We start from the raw sequence: 5,000 nt of genomic DNA, 5'->3' as shown, positions 1-5,000 counted from the left end.
TAGAAACACTTATTGGGAAACAGACAGGTAGATACATAGAAACACCTATTGGGAAACAGACAGGTAGATACATAGAAACACCTATTGGGAAACAGACAGGTAGATACATAGAAACACTTATTGGGAAACAGACAGGTAGATACATAGAAACACCTATTGGGAAACAGACAGGTAGATACATAGAAACACCTATTGGGAAACAGACAGGTAGATACATAGAAACACCTATTGGGAAACAGACAGGTAGATACATAGAAACACTTATTGGGAAACAGACACGTAGATACATAGAAACACCTATTGGGAAACAGACAGGTAGATACATAGAAACACTTATTGGGAAACAGACAGGTAGATACATAGAAACACCTATTGGGAAACAGACAGGTAGATACATAGAAACACCTATTGGGAAACAGACAGGTAGATACATAGAAACACTTATTGGGAAACAGACAGGTAGATACATAGAAACACCTATTGGGAAACAGACAGGTAGATACATAGAAACACCTATTGGGAAACAGACAGGTAGATACATAGAAACACCTATTGGGAAACAGACAGGTAGATACATCTATTAACGCACATCGGATACGAGACGGTTTCTCTCATCGAATAGGGGAGGGGAGGGGAGGGGAGGGGGAGATGGGAGGGAGGGGGAGATGGGAGGGAGGGGGAGGGGAGGGGGAGATGGGAGGGAGGGGAGATGGGAGGGAGGGGGAGATGGGAGGGAGGGGGAGGGGGAGATGGGAGGGAGGGGGAGGGGGAGATGGGAGGGAGGGGAGATGGGAGGGAGGGGGAGATGGGAGGGAGGGGGAGATGGGAGGGAGGGGGAGATGGGAGGGAGGGGGAGGGGGAGATGGGAGGGAGGGGGAGATGGGAGGGAGGGGGAGATGGGAGGGAGGGGGAGATGGGAGGGAGGGGGAGATGGGGGGGAGGGGGAGGGGGAGATGGGAGGGAGGATGGGGTTTTAAACCTCCGTTTCTACATCCACGGCTTCAGCTGTTATCTTCTGTCTGTAGCTATACATAAATATAATTCAATTCATTCACCTTGAGCTGAATGTCCAGGGCATCGTTCCTGATCGTTGTCAGATGCTGCAGGAAAGAGAGAGGAAGAGAGAGGGAGGGATGAGGTGAGGAATAGAGAGGGAGGGATGAGGTGAGGAATAGAGAGGAGGAGGAGGGGGGGAAGAGAGAGGGAGGGATGAGGTGAGGAATAGAGAGGAGGCGGAGGGGGGGAGAGGGAGGGATGAGGTGAGAATAGAGAGGAGGAGGAGGGGGAGAAGGGGAAGAGAGAGGGAGGGATGAGGTGAGGAATAGAGAGGAGGAGGAGGGGGGGCAGAAGGGGAAGAGAGAGGGAGGGATGAGGTGAGGAATAGAGAGGAGGAGGAGGAGGAGGAGGGGGGGGAGAAGGGGAAGAGAGAGAGGGAGGGATGAGGTGAGGAATAGAGAGGAGGAGGGATGAGGTGAGGAATAGAGAGGAGGAAGAGGGGAGAAGAGAGAGGGGGATGAGGAGGAATAGAGAGGAGGAGGGGGGAAGAGAGAAGGAGGGATGAGGTGAGGAATAGAGAGGAGGGGGGAAGAGAGAAGGAGGGATGAGGTGAGGAATAGAGAGGAGGAGGAGGGGGGAAGAGAGAGGGAGGGATGAGGTGAGGAATAGAGAGGAGGGATGAGGTGAGGAATAGAGAGGAGGAAGAGGGGGGAAGAGAGAGGGAGGGATGAGGAGGAATAGAGAGGAGGAGGGGGAAGAGAGAAGGAGGGAGGAGGTGAGGAATAGAGAGGAGGGGGGCAGAAGGGGCAGACAGAGGGAAGGATGAGGTGAGGAATAGAGAGGAGGAGGGGGAGAAGGGGAAGAGAGAGGGGGGATGAGGTGAGGAATAGAGAGGAGGAGGAGGGGGGCAGAAGGGGAAGAGAGAGAGGGGTGGATGAGGTGAGGAATAGAGAGGAGGAGGAGGAGGAGGGGGCAGAAGGGGAAGAGAGAGGGAGGGATGAGGTGAGGAATAGAGAGGAGGAGGAGGAGGAGGGGGGCAGAAGGGGAAGAGAGAGGGATGGATGAGGTGAGGAATAGAGAGGAGGAGGGGGAGGAAGGACAGAAGGAGGAGGGAGGACAGGAGGAGGAGGAGGGAGAGGACAGGAGGAGGAGGAGGGAGGACAGGAGGAGGAGGAGGAGGGAGGACAGGAGGAGGAGGAGGGAAGACAGGAGGGAGGACAGGAGGAGGAGGAGGAGGAGGAGGGGACAGAAGGAGGAGGAGGAAGGACAGAATGAGGAGGGAGGACAGAAGGAGGAGGAGGAGGAAGGACAGAAGGAGGAGGAGGAGGAAGGACAGAAGGAGGAGGGAGGACAGAAGGAGGAGGAGGAGGAAGGACAGAAGGAGGAGGAGGAAGGACAGAAGGAGGAGGAGGAGGAAGGACAGAAGGAGGAGGAGGAGGAAGGACAGAAGGAGGAGGAAGGACAGAAGGAGGAGGAGGAGGAAGGACAGAAGGAGGAGGAGGATGGAAGGACAGAAGGAGGAGGAAGGACAGAAGGAGGAGGAGGAGGAAGGACAGAAGGAGGAGGAGGAGGAAGGACAGAAGGAGGAGGAGGAAGGACAGAAGGAGGAGGAGGAAGGAGAAGGAGGGAGGACAGGAGGAAGGAGGAGGAGGGATGACAGGAGGAGGAGGAGGGAGGACAGGAGGAAGGACAGAAGGAGGAGGAAGGACAGAAGGAGGAGGAGGAGGAGGAAGGAGAAGGAGGGGAGGACAGGAGGAGGAGGAAGGAGGAGGAGGGATGACAGGAGGAGGAGGAGGAGGACAGGAGGGAGGACAGGAGGCAAAATTAATAACGTAATTAGATATCATTGTAAAACAGCCTCTTCAGCTCATTACCCTCCTCTAGACCCCTAAAACATTACCCTCCTCTAGACCCCCTAAAACACCAGACAGAACATTACCCTCCTCTAGACCCCTAAAACACCGGACAGAACATTACCCTCCTCTCGACCCCTAAAACCCCAGACAGAACATTACCCTCCTCCTCTAGACCCCCTAAAACCCCAGACAGAACATTACCCTCCTCTAGACCCCCTAAAACCCCAGACAGAACATTACCCTCCTCTAGACCCCTAAAACACCAGACAGAACATTGCCCTCCTCTAGACCCCTAAAACACCAGACAGAACATTACCCTCCTCTAGACCCCCTAAAACACCGGACAGAACATTACCCTCCTCTCGACCCCTAAAACCCCAGACAGAACATTACCCTCCTCTAGACCCCTAAAACTCCAGACAGAACATTGCCCTCCCTCTAGACCCCCTAAAACTCCAGACAGAACATTACCCTCCTCTAGACCCCCTAAAACACCAGACAGAACATTACCCTCCTCTAGACCCCCTAAAACACCGGACAGAACATTACCTCCTCTCGACCCCCTAAAACTCCAGACAGAACATTGCCCTCCTCTTGACCCCTAAAACCCCAGACAGAACATTACCCTCCTCTAGACCCCTAAAACATTACCCTCCTCTAGACCCCTAAAACCCCAGACAGAACATTACCCTCCTCTCGACCCCTAAAACCCCAGACAGAACATTACCCTCCCCTCTAGACCCCTAAAACACCAGACAGAACATTACCCTCCTCTAGACCCCTAAAACCCCAGACAGAACATTACCCTCCTCTAGACCCCTAAAACACCAGACAGAACATTACCCTCCTCTAGACCCTAAAACACCAGACAGAACATTACCCTCCTCTAGACCCCCTAAAACACCAGACAGCAGGGCATGCGTCCCAAAATGGCACCCTGTTAATTTTAGTGCACTAGTTTTGACCAGGGCACATTGGATCTGTGGAATAAAGTGGTACACTGTGTAGGGAGCCGTTTAGGGATGCAGACAGCGCTGCGGTGGCTGATTACTGCTGCCACTGACGTTGTTTGTTTGCCTGGTGGTGTGTGTGTGTGTGTGTGTGTGTGTGTGTGTGTGTGTGTGTGTGTGTGTGTGTGTGTGTGTGTGTGTGTGTGTGTGTGTGTGTGTGTGTGTGTATGTATGTTTTGTGTGGGCTGTGTTGTTTGTTTGTGTGTGGCTGTGATTGTGGTGTGTGTGTTCTGTGATTGTCATTGTGTGTGTGTGTGTGTGTTCTGTCATTGTGGTGTGTGTGTCCTGTGTGTGTGTGTGTGTGTGTGTGTGTGTGTGTGTGTGTGTGTGTGTGTGTGTGTGTGTGTGTATGTTTTGTGTGTGTGTATGTTTTGTGTGGGCTTGTGTTTGTGTGTGTGTTCTGTCATTGTGGTGTGTGTGTGTGTGTTCTGTCATTGTGGTGTGTGTGTGTGTTCTGTGATTGTGGTGTGTGTGTGTGTGTGTGTGTGTGTGTGTGTGTGTGTGTGTGTGTGTGTGTGTGTGTGTGTGTGTGTGTGTGTGTGTGTGTTCTGTCATTGTGGTGTGTGTGTGTGTTCCTTGCTTCTGGCGTTGTTGATAGAAGGTAAATGTTTAGGGCGGGCGGTGGAGAGAGAGAGAGAGAGCCCGCGGGACAGACAACACAACCAGCCGCCTCGTAGCAACGCTCTCCGATTGGCTGCCTGGCGAACAGCATTGACAGAGACGTGCGACCTCTCCTCCGAGCCTTATAAATTATTATACTACATTTCACTCAAGTGGACAACTAATTTAAATATGAATGTGTACGTGGCTTATAGCCATACGGCTGAGGCCGGAGCAACGATGCTCAGCTTACCGGTAAAATCTCTCTGAGGCCGGAGCCACGATGCCTCAGCTTACAAAATCTCTCTGAGGCCGGAGCCACGATGCTCAGCTTACCGGTAAAATCTCTCTGAGGCCGGAGCAACGATGCTCAGCTTACCGGTAAAATCTCTCTGAGGCCAACGATGCTCAGCTTACCGGTAAAATCTCTCTGAGGCCGGAGCCACGATGCTCAGCTTACCGGTAAAATCTCTCTGAGGCCGGAGCAACGATGCTCAGCTTACCGGTAAAATCTCTCTGAGGCCGAGCAACGATGCTC

At 52.9% G+C, this 5,000-nt stretch overlaps 1 long non-coding RNA gene across 5 annotated transcripts in view; it reads left to right on the top strand.

The window, feature by feature from the left end:
• The window catches only part of LOC127919808 (uncharacterized), a 763-nt gene extending 189 nt beyond the window's left edge, over window positions 1-574 (top strand). For 2 of the 5 annotated variants that reach the window (XR_008104074.1, XR_008104073.1), the window contains exons 2-5: window positions 28-99; window positions 136-243; window positions 352-423; window positions 460-574. This is a non-coding gene — a long non-coding RNA (uncharacterized LOC127919808). Of the gene's footprint in view, window positions 1-12; window positions 100-135; window positions 244-351; window positions 424-459 lie in introns of those variants that run through there. The other 3 variants (XR_008104071.1, XR_008104075.1, XR_008104072.1) reach the window with 2 other exon arrangements.
• The last annotated feature ends 4,426 nt before the right edge of the window (window positions 575-5,000 follow it).

The sequence above is a fragment of the Oncorhynchus keta genome, unplaced genomic scaffold, assembly GCF_023373465.1.
Source record: "Oncorhynchus keta strain PuntledgeMale-10-30-2019 unplaced genomic scaffold, Oket_V2 Un_contig_17546_pilon_pilon, whole genome shotgun sequence".
In the NCBI taxonomy this organism is placed as follows: domain Eukaryota; kingdom Metazoa; phylum Chordata; class Actinopteri; order Salmoniformes; family Salmonidae; genus Oncorhynchus; species Oncorhynchus keta.
The sequence above is the reverse complement of the archived record's forward strand: the minus strand, read 5'-3'. Positions and strand labels throughout refer to the sequence as shown.